This window comes from Dermochelys coriacea, chromosome 2, assembly GCF_009764565.3.
Source record: "Dermochelys coriacea isolate rDerCor1 chromosome 2, rDerCor1.pri.v4, whole genome shotgun sequence".
In the NCBI taxonomy this organism is placed as follows: domain Eukaryota; kingdom Metazoa; phylum Chordata; order Testudines; family Dermochelyidae; genus Dermochelys; species Dermochelys coriacea.
Window position 1 is genome coordinate 95,980,100 of NC_050069.1, and position 21,420 is coordinate 96,001,519.

The 21,420-nt window shown below is 41.7% G+C and overlaps 1 protein-coding gene and 1 long non-coding RNA gene across 7 annotated transcripts in view; one reads left to right on the forward strand and one right to left on the reverse strand.

The window, feature by feature from the left end:
• CDH19 (cadherin 19) overlaps positions 1-21,420 on the reverse strand; it is a 160,596-nt gene that overhangs the window by 78,407 nt on the left and 60,769 nt on the right. The window contains exon 1 of one of the 6 annotated variants that reach the window (XM_043508159.1): positions 18,710-18,865. The exons of the other annotated variants lie outside the window; for them this stretch is intronic. The gene's annotated coding sequence lies outside the window, so the exon portion shown is untranslated. Of the gene's footprint in view, positions 1-18,709; positions 18,866-21,420 lie in introns of those variants that run through there. 6 annotated transcript variants of the gene reach the window in all.
• Positions 8,018-21,420, forward strand: part of LOC122458733 — a 46,625-nt gene continuing 33,222 nt past the window's right edge. Inside the window, exon 1 of the long non-coding RNA XR_006278936.1 lies at positions 8,018-8,251. This is a non-coding gene — a long non-coding RNA (uncharacterized LOC122458733). The remainder of the gene's footprint in view (positions 8,252-21,420) is intronic.

Here is a 21,420-nt window from a genome sequence, read left to right on the forward strand (position 1 = left end):
CAGCTCCAAAGCCCGTTGAAGCAAATGGGTATTTTCAATCAACTTCAAAGGTGTTGGGTCAGACTCAAAGTGTAACATCTCCCTGTGGTCCTGCCTTGTAGCTATATCTGTCCCCTTTCAGCTACCGTGCTGCATTGGGACATTCTCTGGCCTCTACACTGATGGCTGAATGTCATCCAAAAAACTTTGACACAAACATAGGTGTATGTAAATATATATGTATAAAACACACAAATACGGTTTTAATTTGGATTGCCTTTTAGAATTGTTTACAATTGCCTACAAAAAGTAAACCCTTACAACAGGAAAACAATATGAAATTAATTTCTCCATATAATCTTTCTCCTTTAAAGTTGGTTTTCCCCACATAATTCTCCTTCTTGCAAAAATCACGGATACTGACCACTGAACACAATTCATCCTGAGCTGGACAAAATTGGGCAGGCCATAATGTTGCCATAGTAACTGGTTGGACAAAGAATTAATTCAGTGGTCTGGCTGAGCCAGAACTCAGATTCAGCAGACAGTAGACGTTTTTAATTATTTATGTATTATCTATAAAGTACACTGAATGTGTAATGAAATATGTATATATATATTTAATAAATAGGTGCCAGTTCCTTAATAGTAAGAGATGTGTTTTGATTTTCCCGTACTGGCACAAAAGCACTTTGTGTTTAATATTCAGGCAATCAGGAGGTCAAGGTGGATGAATAGGAACAGGAGAACACAATTCAGTAACACTAATTCTTTTCATATTATGGTACAAAATGTGATATGTGTCATTAAATTATTAGACATTTATTTTGATAAGCATAGCAAAAATGGTCTCAGAAGTGTAACAGTTAAGCTCTGTAAAAATAACGTGGACAGTGCAGTAGCAGGGGATATTCTGGTTTTGCAAGCTAATGAAAATTGGTGGGCCAGTCCTCTGTTCTTCCTGCTCTAGTTCACAAATATAAGTTGTGAAGAGCACTGTTTGCCCAAATAATGAGCAAGCTGTGCAACTGGGCAGGGGAAAAGGCTTTTGGAAAATATTTGATGCATTACATCAGTATGACATGAGATATGCCATTTATTTTGATGTATTGAATTCTGTTATGTTGGAATATGTGTGATGTGATGCAGTCATCTGTCATGTTCTGTGATGTCAAGATGGAATGTGTCAAAACTAAGTAATAAAAAATGACACATTACCATTTATTCAGAGAAGTGGCCTGCTTCTCTATGTATTTGTCTCTGTGATGAAGCGGAGAAACTTCCCACCAGCATGGCAGGAGTTAAAGAGAGCCTTTGGGCCCAGCTAGCCCTACCCTGTTATACATGCAGCCAATGCCAGGTCTGGAGGGGGAGAAAAGGAGAGATCCTGGCTTAGTTCATAGCTGACTGGTAAAGAGGTAGGAGCTACCTGCCTGAGCACATACTGTCCCCCTAGCCAAGGGTGATTGTGGAGGATACCTAGGAGTCTCTGTAACTGAAGCCCAGAGACATTGTGGGGTTTGGCCTCACTAAACTTGCAGCTTCCCTACCCAAAGGAGCCTGTCCCACATCTGGAACACAGGCCTGGGGTCCCCAGACAGTTGCCACATTCTAGCCTCCACCCAATGGCTGCTGAAACCCAGTGGGCTGTGAAGCTACTAAGGCTCTAGTCCCAGCCAAGACACCACCCGCAGGAGCTCTGATTGGAGGATCGCCCTGCTCCACTGATCAGTCCAACTATGCTACTTATACCAGAAGGAGGAACAAGAAATTTGAGCAACAAAGTAGTTTCCTGTTGTGGCTGTATTGGACTTTGCTTGTACCTGCCTCTTGCACTTAACCTGCTCTGCCCCTGCCTTACTCCTGCCTGTGCTCCTGTTTCCATTGTGCTCCTGCTCCATAGTTGATCCTTGCCTCTCCTCCTGTCCTTATGACTCACATCCGATCCTCAGTGACCAATCTTGGCTCCGACTCTGACCTCTGATCTTGACTCTGGCTTGACCCTGGGCTCTGGCATTTGTTATCTGACCTTGGCTCTGACCCTCATTATTGATTCCTGGTTCTGACTCTGGCTTGACCCCTTGCTTTGGTAACTGGCAGTTGACTCTGGAGCTGATCCTTGCCTTCATTCCCCAACCTGGATGCCAGCTCTGCCCACTACACTCCTGCTCTGATTACTAGGCCAGACAACCTCCCTCCCAATCCATAACACCATGGCAGGATGCCACCCAAGATCCATGAGAATACACTACAGGAGGAAAGCCACCCCAGCAAATTTTACTGTAGGGTTCATGCCCCAGACTGAAGAGACACTGGAAGGAAGTAGCCCAGGGCAGAGGATTTAGACTCCCTGGTGGTAGGGCTTCCTGTTCAAGGGTTGACTCATACAGGGCCTGGGCAGGGACCCAGAGGAGAGGGTGGGCCCATGTCCGCTACCCCACCACCTAAAAAAATGAGGCAACTCAAGGAGGGAAACAAGGGGCCAGAGGTCAGACATGCCAATTGCTAGGTAGCTTGGTCTTCCAAGCAGCCTGTTATAGTCTCTAACACCAGATCTTTGACTATTAATTGTATGGAGGTCACACACTAGTTCTGACCATTTATCACTTATAAGTGTGTTCTTCGATCTATGCATAATTTCATATTTATTTCAGGTTTATTTCCCTGCAGTCATTTATAACTGTGATATGTTTAAAATGCTACCATTCTGATTGGTTAGCATGTGAAACCTACTTCCCATAGTGTAAACCAGTGGTTTTCAACCTCTTTTTCATTTGCAGACCCCTACAAAATTTCAAAGGGAGGTGCGAACCCCTTTGGAAATCTTAGACATAGTCTGTGGACCCCCAGGGTTCTGCGGACCACAGGTTGAAAACCACAAGTGTAAATGATTACACTAGGTGCAAAAGCAATGAAGAATATAGGTCACTGTGTTTTAATTGCCCTAACTTGTTCTAATTATTCATAATCCTTGTATATAAGATTAATAAATGTACGATTGGAACCAACCCTACCCTGGCAGGGAGATAGACTAGATCAGTGGTTCCCAAACTTGTTCCACCGCTTGTGCAGGTAAAGCCCCTATAAGGCCGGGCCGGTTTGTTTACCTGCTGCATCCACAGGTTCGCTCGATTGCGGCTCCCATTGGCCATGGTTCGCTTCTCCTGGCCAATGGGAGCTGCTGGAAGCATCACGGGCCGAGAGATGTACTGGCCGCCACTTCCAGCAGCTCCCATTGGCCTGGAGCAGCGAACCGCGGCCACAGGGAGCCGCTATCGGCCGAACCTGCAGACGCAGCAGGTAAACAAACTGGCCCAACCCGCCAGGGGCTTTACCTGCACAAGCGGTGGAACAAGTTTGAGAACCACTGGACTAGATGATCTATTAAGTCTTTTCCTATCTCTAGCATCATTTTATATAACCCATACTATAAAATCTAATAGCCTAGATGTATAATTTCATGGGACTACTAGATTCTCCCATGGCACTATGTCACTTTCTCTTTGGGTTCCTGAGGACTCCACTTACTTTAATATGGCGTGGTTGATATGGGTAGCAGAGGTGGGGACCTGAGACTATTGCTTTCATTATTTTAAATATTCTAACCTTACCATCACCTTGTGTTTACAGTTTGGGGTGAGCTGTACTTGTGATCTCTCTCTATTCCCTCCCCATGAGAACTTCTTCCTGTTGACAGACCAACACCTACACTATACTCTTAGCGTGGAATCCCATGATTCATTCCAGTTTAAGACTGGCTCACAAGACAACAGCACCTTCTGTTTCCCAAATATATTCTCTTTGAATAAGAAGATTTTCTGGGTAGGAAGCATAGATAGAGAAAAGGGAGGATTACACTATAGCAATCCTCCACTGGTGAAATGGACTATTGGGGTCACGTGCAATGGAAATCAATAAGAGAAGACCTTCGGATGCTTTCATGTACACCAGTGTCCCCAGTCACCCTGAGAACTGAGAGGCAACAAAGGTGGTGTACCTTACCCCTAGCACAGTTTACATGGATCAGTTGTTGGCCTCCAGTTTTGGGTGCCTCTGATTTTGGGTGACTAATGTTAGATATGGACTGCTGATTTTGTGAGCACCAACAAGTCAGCGGGATCTGTGAACCATCAGCATCTCCTAGTGAAGGTCCTAAGGGTTAGATTCTGTTCAACACCCCTTCCTCATTCCTTCCCACCCACTACATGCCTTCTATGCTGGAAACTGCAGGAGATGATGTGCTCCTTATACTGGCTCTATGCCCACTCAGGGCTACATCACTGTGTAGGAATTCCTATCTGGGGAGATCTCTTAGAGATATGCTATAGGCCCTTCTAGATTTCTGATCCTGTTTCACTATTGGAGTTGATCTCAAAGAAAAAGTCTGGCCCAGGGGGGTCTATAGTTGGATGCTCATAATTAGAGGGCACTTTTGAAAATTTTGACAAGGATTTTCCCAAGCATGCAGCTTTGGCCTGACCACTCCTACTGACATCATGGTAATTCCCACTGATGTGAATGGATGCAAAGTTTTTGAAAATCCCACCCAAAGTGTTAGGAGATGTGCAGGTGCTCTCAGTAAACAATGTAGAACTCATGCTCATCAAGGCCAAAAGGAGCAGTTAGCCGTACTTCCACAGTACATCAAACATTATACTGATGCTTTGTTGAAGCAGATTGAGGAGAGGGAATTGTAGATGACTATTCTGGAATAAATTTATGCAGTGAGCCAACTTGATATTTAGGTCAATTGTTAGTCCTAGTGTGTTTTGCCATCAAAAAACACAGGGTCCTGAGAGAGAATTAAATACATTTTGGGTTTAGCCTCCATTCTGGATGTTACCAATATTCTATTTTTCTGTCTTAGGTACCTAGATGGTCCCATTATTGCATTGAGTGTCTTGGAATCACTAATATAGTTATCCTCCCAGCACCTCTGTGAGGTAGGGAAGTGCTATTATCCCCACTTTAAAGATGGGGAACTGAGAGATAGAGACCAAGTTGACTTGCCCAAGGTCAGACAGGCATAGGCAGCGAGTTGTATGGGCCCGTGGTGCCTGTGATTCATCAGTATTCATAAAGGTGGACCCGGCTCCAACTATGTTTGGGCCCCAGGTCCCGTGCTTTGTGCGGCCCCGTGCCGTGGGTCGGCAATGTGGGGTGCTCTCACCTTGAGGATAGCTCCCCCACCTCCCCACAAGCAGCTTCCCCCCCACCCCCCACCCAGCATCCCAGCTTGTCAGCGGAGGTGAGTCTCAGTGGAGGTGAGTCTCCGGCTCCATTTGTCTGTCCCCCCTCCATCCCCAGTGCTGACCCAGCTCCTGTCCAAAGAGAGCTGTGAGGGGCAGGTGCCAGAGCTGCCTGGACACACCTCCACAGCAGGGAGGGGGAGGGAGCCACAGGTAGCGGCTTTCAGCCCCGGGCAGAGAGAGCAGCAGGAGTCTGTCACTGTCAGACAGAGACACACAGACACAGCCAGGGGGTTGTGGGCAGTGGTGTATTAATGCCTAGGCCAGCAAATTTGCAGGGGCAGCAAATTTATAATGGCAGCCAGAGGCTGCTTCCCCCGGTGCAGGTTGCGCCCTCCGCCCCCAGTCCTGCCCCAACTCCACCCCTTCCCCGCCCTCATTCCTCGCCCCCTCCCTGCCCGTATTGGTCCCCTTCCCCAAATCCCTCCTCCTCTCCTGAGCGCGCTGCGTTCCCTCCACTTCTCCCCTCCTTTGCAAAGCTGTTTCACGCACAAGGACTGACAGGGAGCAGGGAGAAGCAGGACCCAGCAGTGCGCTCAGGGGAGGAGATGGAGGTGGAGGTGGAGTGGAGGTGAGCTGGGGCAGGGGAGCGGGAATTATTTCAGAGCTTAGGGGCGGCAAAATCTTTAATCCACCACTGGTTGTGGGGACAGACAGATGGAGTCTGGGGGAGTGGAAAGGAGCAGCAATGGGCACCCTGGGGCTGGCGTAAAATACAGAGTAAAGTGGGGCTTCCTCGGGGGGCTAGAGCAACACTCCTGCCCCCACTGCAGAGCAGACCTGGTATGCAGCTGGCTCTATCCATCAGTCCCCCCCACCCCACAGAGACCCACACAACCCCCACCTCCCCAAAAGACACCCACCAGCCCCTGTGCACCCATCACTCCTCTCCAGAGAGCCCCCCTTTGAGCCTCCCGAGACAGCTCCTCTCCTGTTTCCCCTGCTCCTGAGCTCCCTACAATCTCTCCCTTTGCCTTCCCCCTCCTTACCCCAGCCCATTGGCCGGGAGGCTCACAGCCTATTACCCACCATGGCCAATGGGAGCTGCACCTGAGGCAGCATGCCTGCTTGCAGATGTAGACCTGCCTGGCCATGCCTCCACAGCACGGGAGGGGAAGCCACAGGTGAGCAAGCCCTGGTCATCATCATCACAGATACAGCAATTCTCTGGGTATTTAATTTCACAGCGGCAAGTAATTCAATCTACTCTTCCTTTCCAGACACTTTGTGGCTTTTCCTGTAAGAAAACTTATAATTTCTTTGCAAAGAAGTCCATTTATAGTTTTTCACTTGAGAAGTATATTTTCTGGTTGTTCATAAGCTCATTTATTTTGTTAACTCAGTTTCATAGGTAATTTTAAAAGTCACTTGAATTGTGCCTGGTTTTTTCTATTGGTCCAAAAACACATGGAAGATGTGTAGATTTTTATTTCTGTGGGCCAAACCACCCTATGTAGAAATGTAAATGTTGGAGCTAGAAAAGTTCAGCAAGGGTAAGAGTCCCTTCAGGAAATTGTCCTTAAGTTATTCATTCTTCTGGACATTCCATTCTATTGTTCCCTCCTATAGTGATAGTGATCAGTGTTTCCACCCATAGGCGAGAGGCAGAAGACTGGACTCTACCCTTGTTCTCTGTCCATTCCCTCTACCACCCCCATTGACCTCCTTAGGATTCTCCCTACCATTACCCCATCTGGGTCTTCTTTATCTGGAGCATCTCATGAAGTAGTCTGTCATTACAGGTACTTATCTTGTAATGTATTTAATTGTGATGTATTGATTAAATGTTAATTAATGCACTCTAGGAGTCCCCCTTCAGCCCTCTGTATAAATTGATCCCCTTCTTTCTATATGTTTTGCCCATAGGGTTTTCTGCAGCCCTAGGTCAGCCAGAAATAACCCCTGTGCCTTTGCAATGGAGTGAGGGAAGGGGACCATGGGTTCCCTATTTATGTGATTTGCAAGAAGTGTTATTATTACTCAGAGTACCAAGTGTGTTTAAATTATATAAGTGCCTTGTAAAATCCCAAAGCAAATACATTTTCATTTCTCATGTAATAATCTCATATACAGTATACACACTTTTTTATTAATTATATGAGTTGAATTTATTATCTATTCATTATTATTATTAGATAGGTTACTGGGGTTTTTTCAGTGTGGAGCGGAGCGGAGCAAGGCAGGCTGGGGCCGGGTTGCTCACTGCTGCCGGCACCAGGCCCCCTGCTAACTCCCCAGGCTGCCCTGGACCCCGCATCTCCCCTGAAGTGCAGGCTCCCCCAAAATGTGGGGACTAGGATAGTTGCTCCAGTTTATCCTATGGACAGAATGGCTGTGCTTGAGCACCACCAAAAGTTATACAAACCTGGCACCCATGCACTCAGGGAATCTGTTTTGGATCAGGGCCTTGAACTCAGGTATCCCAAATCCAAGCTAGTGCCCTACCCAATAGATCATTGTTCCTCTCTCATGAGATGCTTTTTTGCCATGCCTTTAAAAGAGATTAAAATGGACTTTCTGAATATGGAAGACAGGCATGCCGATTGCTAAGAGGCTCTTAAAATTGTTTCAGTGGAAAGTAACAGTGAGATACCATTCACAATACATATTTATCAGGAGAACAGAAAGACACTGGGAATGGACAATCTGCTAAGTGGATTCTGTAACAATGTGGCTTGCCAGTGGACTGAAGAGCCTCAGGCTAAACCAGCCCTGATTAAAAGATGAGCCCAACCTGAAAGGTATGACCTGATTATATAAAAGGCAGCTGCAGGGAAGGGTGTGGATGAGAGAGTAGCTGAAAGCATGGGAGACAAGAAGTTAGGAAAGCACACAAAACAAGCCCGAGAGGCTGTAGCTGGCTTGAAGAAGCAGCTTCAGGGGCCAAGATATTGAGCTGTGATCCACTGTTGGGAAAGAGGGCTTGGAACAGCCTTACATACACCTCTGCCTAATGCAGAAAGACATGTGATGGGAACCTGAAGGGCCAGTGTGTACCTGAGGACTGAATAAATTGAACCCAGGTAGGAAAAGTTTTAATTTTTCTTTGGACTGTGTAGAATTTGTTTAAGGAGCCCTGTGAAGAAGAAAAAACAGGCAGGGCACTGTAGAAGTACCCTTAGCCACAAGGGGGTGCTCAGTAATTGGTCACTGTGCTACAGGTTATAATAGGTACACAATATGGAGTAGGTACATGCATATAAGAGTTTACTAATACTGTTTGTCAACCTTGTCCTGTTTGTTAAGGATTTTTGGGGTAAGGAATTTAATTGTTTATCTGACTTCAAACAAAACAAAATCTGATATAAACTAATGTATGTGGAGGAGAGGAAATGTGACTAGAGATACCCAGATGTGATGACTGAAATACACCATTCATGGTGGGAAATACATTTTGGAGTGGAAAACTATACATTATATTTACTTAGTCCATGTTTACTCTTCAGGGAAAAAAATCTTGCGCTTGTCATCTGCCAACCTCTACATAAAGGCCCAGGTTCTGTACTGCAAAAAAATCTAGCCTGCAAAAACTATCCCTACATCTGGTGTAAATATCCTCAGACTGATCATCCGGATGTAGGAAGCTTTGTAGGTGGTATAGGGATGCTCCTAAGCTAGCCTTTCTGCCCCCAGTGCAATTGTAGGGGCTTTCTGTCTAGCTGCCATATATCTCCCTTGAGCACTTGGCTAGCTGGTATAAAGTAGACCAGACTACAGGCACTATGTCCGTACCCAGCCCAAGACCAGTCAAGCAAAAATATGAGCTTTATGCCAACTTTGTACCCCTACTTTCCTTGTTGCCAGTATTTAGGCTAATTATGCCAAAATACTGCAATCAAATACCTGATACCTAAAGATTAGCTATCAAATAGGCTTTTATGGATGGTGGAAATGAGATCTAGGTTCAATTCCCCCTTCTCTGCCAAAAGGGGAAAAAAGAAGTGAACCACCTCTTCAAGGGGTACTCTTACAATTGAGATATGGGATATTCTGAATTAGGGTTCCCCTGCTGAAGGTGTTCCACTGTGGATACATAACAAGAGTGACTGGAAGAGGGGGACTGGGCCCCAGGTCTCCCACCTCCCAGGAGGGTACTCTAACCATTGGACTGCAGAGTCATATCTTTCTCTCTCTCTCTTTCTTCCCTGCCCCACAAGTGATTGTTGTTCTCTGGATAAATACTTAGTCATCTTGTCTATCTCCATGCTAGTGAAATATTTCCTCCCTTATATTACCTATTTTATCCAGTTCTACTTTAAATGACTCAACCTATTTTTTTAGTGTCTCATTCTGATCTCCTTCCTCAAATTGCATATCTTTTTATTCTTTTAAGCAGTCCCACTTACTTCAGTGTTTATAATAATATTAAAGAAGACCATCTTTTTTAAGATGTTACTGTTTAAATTAAAGTTTAAACCTGGGTAGTTCCTAGTTTATACCTTTATGTATATCATGTATCTCAAGTAAAGATGGATAAATCTGTTCAGACAAATAAGAATGGGACAAAAATGTTACCCAAATCCAACTTTTTTTTTCTCCAGCTTGGGAGAATGTTTGGAGACTTAAACTATTTTGTTGGCTACATTATTTCCTAGCTCAGTTTTAAAACTGAAGATGTTCAGATAAGATTTGAAGAGCACAGCAAGGCATGCTGTGCATCAGAGAGACTTTGAAAACCAGTTTCATGACAATCAAGGCTTTGGTGTGACAGTTGTATTTCTTCTTGATGCAAACCCTCTCCCTTTGTTGGTTTTTAATTCCCTGTAAGTCAACCATGCTTCCCCCTTCAAAATAAAGTAACTATTGTTTTAAAACCACGCATTTTTTTAATTAAAAAAAAAAATAGAGAACTGACAAGGTAGCCTGGGTGGGGTGGGATGCGGGAGGAGGAAAGGACAAGGCCACATGGCTTATTGTAGCCATACTACAAATCAGTGTTTCAATGATAGCCTTCTGTTGCTTGAGCCATCCTCTGGAGTGGAGTGGCTGGATGCCCGGAGCCTTCCCCCGCCCCACTGCATTCTTGGGCATCTGGGTGAGAAGAATATGGAACTTGGGGAGGAGGTCAGGCGGTCATACAATGGATGCAGTGGGGGTCTGTGCTCTTGTTGGCTTTCCTACAGCTGCACCAGATGCTTCATCATGTCCATTTGCTCCCCCATTAGCTTTAGCATCACCTCCTGCCTCTGCTCTTCACTCTCATTTTAATGTTTTCCTAGCCTTTAACACTCAATGCCTCCATGCATTCAGCTGTGCCCTCAGTATGGGAGGACTGCATGAGCTCAGAAAACATGTCATTGCGAGTGCGTGGGTTTTTTTTTTGGTTTGGTTTTTTCCCGCCTTCTAATCGGCAATAACCTCAGGGACAGAGATTATACAGGGAGCCTAGAAACATTTGCACATGCGGGGAGATAAAAAGGGAGAATAAAATTTAAGATACATTTCTGAGAACAAAAGGGAGACTCTTGCACAGCGAATCAAGCAATTCACAGCAGACAGCACATGTGCTTTAGGTACAAGGTTGCATTTTGACTTTTATATTGAGTGCCTGACGGTATGGTGACACATTACATATGGCTGGGCAACAGAATTTGGTTTCCATGCAGCCATGGTAAGGCAAAGGGTACGCAGAGTTGGCTTCTTATGCATAACATGTAGGAATGGTCTCAAACTGCAGTGTCATCCTTTCCAATAGCAAGCAATGGGTTGGATTTCACATTTAAAAGGAGGGGCTGTGGTTTTTGGGTGGATGTGCAGCACACGCCTCCCCCCATCCCATCTCTGGGATGATCCATTTTAGCCAAGCACAAAAAGACCAGCATGAACGGGGTCCTTTTACTGTTCCCTTACAAAAATTCCCCTATTTCAACCAGGTGACCATGAATGATATCACTCTCCTGAGGCTAACACAGAAAGATATAGACTGAATGTTGCTAGAATGTGACCAAAGCCCAGGACCATTTGCTGCCATGATGTGTGCTGCAATGATTCCAGCATACTTTCAGTGTACCTCCAGGAGAGCTTCATGGAGAAGTCCTGGAGGATTCCTGCTCCATCTCCAGACATGTGAACAGACTTTTCCAGTAGCTGTACTGGCCACAAATGCATCCCAATTCTTCAGGGCAAATCAAACACTATTTCTTTTTTAAACCCTTTACTGTAGTTACAAATGGGCACTCAACAGAGGTGCCTTCTCCAGCTTCAGGTTTGGGGATCCAGCAGTTGGAAGGTATTGGCTCCAGGGTGATGAAAAGGTCCTGGCTGCCGGGGAGAATGGATTCACCACTTGCCGGCTGCACATTATTATCCTCCTCCTCCTCCTCCTCAACCACAAAATCATCCTCCCTGTTTCATGAGACTCCCCCCCCGCAGGTGTCCACAGACAGTGGTAGGGTAGTGGTAGGGTCCCCCTCCTACAATGACATACAATGGCATGCAGCTGATCATAGAAGTGGCATGTATGTGGCTCTGATCTGGAGTGACCGTTTGCCTCCTTTGTCTTTTGGTAGGCTAGCCTGAGCTCCTTAACTTTCACACATCACTGCTGTGTTCCTGTTATAGCCTCTCTCCAACGTGTCCGGTGAGATTTTTGGCAAATATATTTATTTCTTCTTTTTGATTGGAGTTCTGCCTGCGCAGATGCTTCTCCCCATACAACATTCAGATCCAGTGTCTCCTTTTCGGTCCATGCTGGAGCTCATTTGCAATTCTGAGGGGACTGCATAGTCACCTGTGTTGCTGAGTTTGCCATGCTGACCAAACAGGAAATGAAATTCAAAAGTTCCTGAGGCTTTTCCTGTGTACCTGGCTAGTGCATCGGAGTTCAAAGTGCTGTCCAGAGCAGTCACAATGGAGCATTCAGGGATAGCTCCCGGAGGCCAATACTGTCAATTTGCATCCGCACTACCCCAAATTCGACCCAGCAAGGTCAATTTTAGTGCTACTCCCCTCGGCGGGTAGGAGTACAGAAGTCAATTTGAAGAGTCCTTTAAGGCGACAGAACAGGGTTGGTTGTGTGGGCGCATTCATTGTAAAATTGACCTAACATGGCTAAATTCGACCTAACCCTGTAGTGAAGACCAGGCCTCAGAGTGTATATGTGAATTTATTTCTATAACATAACTTTCTACACATATTGTAATATTTATATTTAAGATCTGATAGATTAAATATTTTGTTATATACTACAAAATGTAGAGATTATTTTATTTATATACACACAAAATAATATAGTACGAGGAAACATGACTCCTCTTTCTCCCACTCTGTTTTTTAGGTCTTGTTTCCTAGTGCTCTATTTTGTGAATAAAGACCATACATAATATCTGTCCTGTGATGCCTGGCTATCTTCTGGATAAAATTCAGGGTGCTGCTTATCCACAAATCACTGACACAAATCCACAAATCAATGACCACTGGTTCAGTACATGTTCACGTTTCTCATCTTTTAATATATTACAACATTTTCATTGGATTGGAACTCTTAAGCTAATTTCCCCCAAGGTGAGAGTCTAGGGGACTGGGACGCCAAAGCATTTTATGTAGTATCCAAACCTGTGACCATACCAAAAATACATGTCAACCTCAACTTGGTTATACTTGGAAAATGCGGGTTTTTTTTTTTGGTTAACTTTTTTTTCCCCCGGAGATCTAAACCTGGTAAATTTCAATAATTTGAAGAAATATTGAAATTTTTCTCAATCATGTTTCTACCAGCTTCTACTAGTATCCCAGGAATTCAATCTATTGGCATGATTTCCACAGACTCATAGTTTTATTTATATTTTTAAGGCCAGGAGGGAGCATTATTATGGTCTAATCTGCAGAAGCAAGATCAAAGAACGTCACCTAATAATTTCCCCATCAAGCCCATAACTTCTGTTTCAAATATAGCATCTCTTTTAGAAAGACATTCAGCCTTCACTTAAACACTGCAAGTGATGGAGAATCCACCATATCCTTAACTAAGCTGTTCCAACAATTAATTACCTTCACATTTTCCAGTCTCCATTCTGTAAAGTGGCTGTGTTGGAAAGATGTGCTGGCACCCTATGCTATATTTGGGCAGTTTTATTGCTTGCAGTCTAGATGACTTAAAGACTGCAGATTGTATGGTCGTAGGTGCTATATAAATACCTGTAAAGAATGAGTAAATTAAATATGGTCTATACAATCTATATGGCTGAGGGGGAAAAGGTTATGGTGCCATTTTACATTTAGGGTGGTTGTTCATTTTTAATACATTTGTAGGAATAAAATGTTCAGTTGACATGACCATGAGGAAACTAACTTCAAGGTAAAAGGACCTAACAATTTGTTATCCACACTAAAAGTAAAATCCCTGCAAGCTGCATGGAAACTTTTGAAAGAAACCAAAATAAAGGCTCAACTTAAATGTATATCCCACATTAAAAAAACATACTAAGAGAACCAAAAAAAGAGCCACCATGGCTAAACAACAAAGTAAAAGAAGAAGTGAGAGGCAAAAATGCCTTCTTTAAGAAGTGGATATTAAATCCTAGTGAGGCAAATAGGAAGGAGCATAAATTCTGGCAAGTGCAGTGTAAAAATATAATTAGGAAGGCCCAAAAAGAATTTGAAGAACAGCTAGCTAAAGACTCAAAGTAATAGCAAAAAAAATTTTAAGTACATCAGAAGCAGGAAGCCTGCTAAACAAACAGTGGGGTTACTGGACAATCGAGATGCTAAGGGAGCACTGAAGGACAATAAGGCCATTGTGGTGAAATTAAACGAATTCTTTGCGTCAGTCTTCATGGTTGAGGATGTGAGGGAGATTCCCAAACCTGAGCCATTCTTTTTAGGTGAAAAATCTGAGGAACTGTCCCAGATTGAGGTGTTATTAGAGGAGGTTTTTGGAACAAATTGAAAAACTAAACAGTAATAAGTCACTAGGACTAGATGATATTCACCCAAGAGTTCTGAAGGAACTCAAATGTGAAATTGCAGGACTATGCACTGTAGTCTGTAACCAATCATTTAAATCTGCTTCTGTACCAAATGACTGGGGGATAGCTAATGTGATGCCAATTTTTAAAAAGGGCTCCAGAGGTGACCCTGCCAATTACAGGCTTGTAAGCCTGAATTCAGTACCGGGCAAACTGATTGAAACTATAGTAAAGAACAATTGTCAGACATATAGATGAACATAATTTGTTTGGGAATAGTCAACATGGTTTTAGTAAAGGGAAATCTTGCCTCACAAACCTATTAGAATTCTTTGAGGGGGTGAACAAGCATGTGGACAAGGGGGATCCAGTTGATATAGTGTATAGAATGGAGAGAGGTAAATAGTGGTGTCCCCCAGGGGTCTGTATTGGGTCCAGTCCTAGTCAATATATTCATAAATGATCTGGAAAAAGAGGTAAATAGTGGGGTGGCAAAATTTGCAGATACAAAAGTATTCAAGGTGGTTAAATCCCAGGCAGACTACAAAGAGCTACAAAAGGATCTCAAAACTGGGTGACTTGGCAACAAAATGGCAGATGAAATTCAATGTTGATAAATGCAAAGTAATGCACATTGGAAAACAATTCCAACTATACATATAAAATGGTGGGGTCTAAATTAGCTGTTACCACTCAAGAAAGAAATCTTGGAGTCATTACAGATAGTTCTCTGAAAAAGTCCACTCCAGTCAAAAGAGCGAACAGAATGTTGAATTATTAAAAAAGGAATAGATATTAACACAGGAAATATCATATTGCCTCTATATCAATCCTTGGTACACCCATATCTCGAATACTGTGTGCAGATGTGGTCGCCTCATCTCAAAAAATATATTTTGGAATTGGAAAAGGTTCAGAAAAGGGCAACAAAAATGATCAGGGGTAAATTAATAGGCAGCAGGTTTAAAAGAAACAAAAGGAAGTATTTTTTCACACAACGTACAGTCAACCTGTGGAACTCTTTGCCAGATGATGTTGTAAAGGCCAAGACTATAACAGGGTTAAAAAAAGAACTAGATAAATTCATGGAGGATAGGTCCATCAATGGCTATTTAGCCAGGATGGGCAGGGATGGTGTCCCTAGCCTCTGTTTACCAGAAACTGGAAATGTGTAACAAGGGATGCATCATTTGATGATTACCTGTTCTGTTCATTCCCTCTGGGGCACCTGGCATGGCCACTGTCAGAAGACAGGATACTGGGCTAGATGGACCTTTGGTCTGTCCCAGTATGGCTGTTCTTATGTTCTTATCTTCTTTAACCAGAGCAGCAGGAAGTAAGCTGATCCTTAAGGGAATTAGGAAACAATGGAACAAAGTTGATTTAGCAGAGGAATTTTAACCTTGCTAGAATTGAATTATCCTAATAATAAATGCATAGGGCCAATGCTTCTTCACACCGAAGTCAAATATTGTGTTGCTATTGACTTTAATGGGAATTGGATTTGGCTCCTAGCATGCAATAATTCCATACCAAACACAAAAAATATTTTTAAGTTACAACGTCAAACATTCAAATGTTAGAAAATGCCAAAATTAAAGTTGCCTCTGCAAAAAGAGTTTGAGTAAATAATTTAGATTGTATCATAATGCACAAGGGGGAAGAATTGAGGTGGTTTGGGCAACTTTAATTCTAACATTTCTTAACTTGATTTTGCATCCTTAAATACAAACCAAAACAAATGCAGATTTTTAAAATTCCTTATGAGATTTAAAAAAGAAAAGAAAAATCAGTTGGGTAACAACTTCCCACATGGGTCATTAGCAGGGTTTGATTTACCCCTTCACCTAAATGAATAGTAACTCAATCGATAGAAATAGGATGTTATGCTCCATGTACATCAGTCATTTGATGGCGAAATGACACACGTTTTGCCAGTTGGTCACAGTTATTCACTAGACACGAGCACAATGTTGAGATTCTATTCCTGGTTCATAGAGAAGAGTGATACAGTGATTAGAGAACAGAGTGAGAGTTAGGGGTCTTGAATGCTTTTTGTTAATGAAGCTTTCATTTATTTAGCCCTTATCATTTGTGTCTTTCAAAGGACGTATGTAGGAGTAACCCCATTTTAAAGATACCATAGCTAGTTGCATATATTTGTCATATTCATTTCAACAGGTAATATGCTTAAAGGAATGACATATGAGTCTGACACATTAGAAACTTGGGTTGTATTTCCAATTCTGCCCAGTGCAAGATCTTCTGCAAGTTCTCTGATCCTCAGTTACTTTCTCTGTAAAATGGGGAACGTGACGTTTGCCTTATTCCTAAGGTAGGGGCATGAGCCAAGGGTTGTGCTTAATGCTAGTAACCTGGGGTCTTGGCTCCAAGTCCAGTGCTTCCTCTTCTAGGCTAAAGAGTATTTTCTTGGGATAAAAGTGTTGGAGGAATAGCAGTAAGTGGAGGAGGAGGTAATATTTGGTTGAATAGTTCTCCTGGCTAGAGCTCTAGCTTTGTGTGTTGTAGGTGTTCACTAAGGGAGGCTCTATGGGGGTCTGGGAACAAGGTGCAGTGCAGCTGGAACATTCACAAAATGAAGGGACAGGTGTGGAACAAGTTCTACTGCACATGTGGAAATAAGATTTTTCTGTAGCATATAACCCTGACAGATATGCCTGGTCTTTCTTGGGGACAGAATGAATCTCTCCAGTCTCAGCATTGCCCCCTTGTAAATTTCAAATTCCTGCTTCAAACCACATAGGCTGTAAAGAGGTTTGCAAATATTGCACTAATCACATTCTTGGTAATGGACAAACATTTTTTGATCAAACCTAATAAAATAAAGTAAAATTGAACTTGAGACAGAGACTACACATGGAAAATGTCAGCCCAAATAGTTAACATTTATTAAAGTGACAAGCAACTGAAAACATAGCATTAAAATGAAAAGTGATCGGCAACCTTAAGTATAGGCATCAATCCAGCTCCAACTATTAAACATAGCATATATTGACTTTTTATTGAATATAAGAGAATATCAAGATTTATTAATCTTGGTCAATATTTACCACTTGGGTCAATAAATTCTTAGTAGTCACTGAAATAGGAAGTCATTATTGTGAGAATTTCTGAAAACTCTAAACATTGGTCTGCACAGATATGAAATCAATACTGCATTTCATAGAATATCTGACTTTGCTAAAAATAGTTTAAATTGCAGTTCTAATAGTAATCCAAATGTACTGATTTGTTTTAACCTCTTCTATTATGTTTGGCTCTCCTCAGTGTATGTTGATACCCCAAGTGATATTAAACTGTTTCCACTCCTCCCTTAATTAAAAATGTCTCCATGCATGGATTTCATTGTCCATTAGTTGGCCATAAGTCTGATGAATTAATTAATGTCAGAAAAGGCAATAAAAACAGAGCTCTATAGGCACACATACACCACATTATCTGTCTGGTTCAATCATGTACAACAGAGATATGCCAAAGTTTTTAAAATACATCTCTGCAGTCATTGTTGGTTGAATCCAAAGACAGAATTCTGTATTTAGTTATATTATTGTGACTCTTAACATTATTGTGAAACTAAGTGAATTTTTGCATAGGAGCAGAATTTGCCTCCAAGTTGTCATATATTATAGTGGTGAAATAATAACCCATATCTGTCTCATAGTACAATGATGTTTAAAGTTCAACACACTGGTATACATTTTGCATTGAAATGATGTATTTTCAACTATTAAATACCTCTTCTTTTTTTCCTGCTTGTTTTCTTTAGTCCAGTCTAATCTCAGAAATGTTGTACATGAAAGAAAAACAAAATACCCCACCAATATTCTTGGAAATTTTAGTTCTCCTGGCTAATAGCAGGTTTACAAAGGAAAGCTCAGTTAGAATATATTTATGGTATACTGTATTAATGTTTGAAACATCTTATTTTTCTGGCAAGCACCATTTTACATGTGAAATCTAATAAAAACACAGCAGTAACTTTCTGCAGCCTGAAAGGCATTTTGATTGTCAGATATAGGATTATAAAGTGAAATAGGATCAGATATGTGCATGTACAGCATAGAAGGCTAAAAAATTTCTTATTGCTGCAGTAGGATGCTGAATTGTGGAACAGATAACACTTCTAAGTGTTTCTTCAAGACAGCAGGAAGCTTTTTCTCTCATTTCTGTAGAGTCACAAAAACTGTGAACACATTAAAAGAAAATCTCCTGGATGACTATGGAGTAGATGTTTTCATAAACTGTCAGGAGAGGATGCCGTTCAGGACACAGATTGATAATCAGCAGGAGAATTCTAACATGCAGGGTATACAAAACAAGAGTAGTCAATGACTCCTTCAGGTGAATCAGAGTAAATAAAGTCAAGTTTCCAACAATTACAAGATTCCAAGTTTCGAGAAAATAGTACAGAAGCAGAGCCTGACTATCGAAGGGTTTTTTAGTGGCTTCTGGTTTTGCCTTTATAGATCTTTCAAATGTATACTAGAGGCACCCAGTTAAACATTTTGCATTTGATTGGTACAGATAATGAAGAAAAAAATATCACAAACATACCTGAGACCTCCGGGCCCTCCTAGCCTTAAAGAAATGAGTAGTATAAAATCAGATTAAACATCTGATGAAGAAAAGGAAGGAGTTTTCTTTTAACTTCTCAGCCTCCTCTTCAGAAAATTTTAGAAGTTCCAGCTTCCTGCCAGTAAGACACTTGTGCTTTTAGTTTTGAAAACTCACAGTATGTCACTGCTTACTGCGTGCTATTTTCAGTGCTGGAAGTAAAACTATGAACACAGGCACTTTTGTGCTAAACATCATAAGGCCCCTCTGAAGTTCACTGAGAGTCCAGAATTAAAATGCAGAAGGATCCAGCAAGCAAAATACAAGCTTATTATTTTCTAGTGGAAAATAAAGTACTTCTTGGCATGTAACCGAAGTGGTAAAAAGGTAATTCATCTTGTGTGAGAGTATTTTGCAAATCAAAGGGACATGCTCTCTGTTTAGGGAATAATCTGGGAAGCAAATGATAAAATTAGAGCAGTCACAAAAATTATATAAAAGTGGAGAGGGTTTCAGCAATCTGTGTTTTTGCTCTCCAGCAATGACTTTTCCGAATCTTTTCCTTGTTTCTGAATAGAAATGATATTGAGAGAGCACCATATCCATAGTATAGCTTTGTCTTGCTTCATATTTTCTGACACTTTATGAAATAAGTCTTATTTTATCTTCTTTGTAACTGACTAGTAAAGCTAATTTTGACCCTTAGTTTTCACAAAAAAAACCCCAAAACAAACCCTAGTCTACTATAATAGAGAATATAAAATGATTATAATTTGGGCTGTCAAATTATTTTAAAAGATAATTGCACTTAATTGTGAGATTAAAATATAGTAGTGATTAAATCAGTTTTAATTGTACTATGCCAATTTCAATAGAATGCCAATTTCAATTTATTATGCATGTTTTTGGATGTATTCTGCATTTTTCCAATATATTGATATCACCGTAGGGGACTACTGTAGAGCACCTAACCAGGAAGATGAGGATCATGAGGCTTTTCTTAAATCAACTAACAAAATCATCCAAAACACGCGTATTTTAACTACCCAGACAGCTGGTATGGCAGGGTAGATTATCCAAACAAGTTCTTGGAATGCATTGGAGATCACTTTCTCCATCATTTGTAATTAAAAAAAAGTTACTATGGGAGAGGCTCTTTCTCCTATTTGTCAGAATCAAATCTAGAACTAGTTGAGAATTTGAGGATGGAAGGCAGCTTGGGTGAAAGTGATCATGAAATGATAGTGTTAATGATGCTAAGGGAAAACAGCAGAATACAGACAATGGACTTCATGGATGCAGACTTTAGAAAACTCAGAGAATTGGTAAGTTCCTATGTGAATCAAGTCTAAAGAAAAGGGTTCAGGAGTTTTTATAAAGAGACATATTATTGAGGGAATAAGAGCAAACTATCTCAATGTGTAGGAAAGATCACCCTGGCTTCACCAGGAGATCTTCAGCCACCTGAAACACAAAAAAAGTTATACAAAAAAATGGAAACTAGGTCAAATTATGAAGGATGAATATAAAGAAACCCACCACCACAAGCATGTAGGGACAAAATTAGAAAGGACAAGGCACAAAATGAGATTAAATTAGCTAGAGACATAAGAGGTAACAATAAAACATTTTATAAATACATTGGAAGCACGAAGAAGCCCAAGGGCAGGGTAGGGCATTAATATGAGGAGAGAAAGACGATAACAGAAAACATAGCAATAGCCAAAGTGTTAAATGCCTTTTTTGTTTGTTTGTTTTTTTCACCAAAAACCTTAGCAGTGATCATATGATAGTACAGTGAACATCAGTTTAAAAGGGATAGAATCTGAAGCTGAAATAGGGAAGGAACAAGTTAAGAATTACTTAGACAAGTTAGATGTGTTCAATTCGGCAGAGCCTGATAAAATACTTCCTAGAATACTTAAGGACCTTGCTGAAGAGATCTCTGAGCCATTACTGATTATCTTTGAGAAATTGTGGAGGACAGGAGAGATCCCAGAGAACTGGAAAAGGGTAAATATAGTACCCTATATATAGAAAGGGGAATAAGGACAACCCAGGGAATTATTGGTACCCATAAACATAATGGAGCAAATAATCAATCAGTTTGTAATCACCTAGAAGATAAGGTGATAAGTAAGCGTCAACATGGTCTTGCCAAGAACAAATCACATCAAATCAACCTAATATCCTTCTTTGACAAGGGTAACAAGCTTTGTGGATGGGGGGGAAGCAATAGCTGTGGTATATCTATCTAATATATATATTAGAAAGGTTTTTGATGTTGTCTCACTTGAATTTCTCATAAACAAACTAGGGAGATACAGCCTAGATGAACCTACAATAATGTGGGTGCACAGCCGGTTGGAAAACTGTACTCAGTAGTTATCAATGACTCACAATCAAGGTGATTGTGTCTAGCTCTATTCAATACCTGCATCAATGATTTCGATAATAGATTCATAGATACTAAGGTCAGAAGGGACCATTCTGATCATCTAGTCCGACCTCCTGCACAGCGCAGGCAACAGAATCTCACCCACCCACTCCTATGAAAAACCTCACCTATGTCTGAGCTATTGAAGTCCTTAAATCATGGTTTAAAGACTTCAAGGATCAGAGAAGCCTCCCTCAAGTCAACCATGCCCCATGCTACAGAGGAAGGCGAAAAACCTCCAGAGCCTCTCCAATCTGCCCTGGAGGAAAATTCC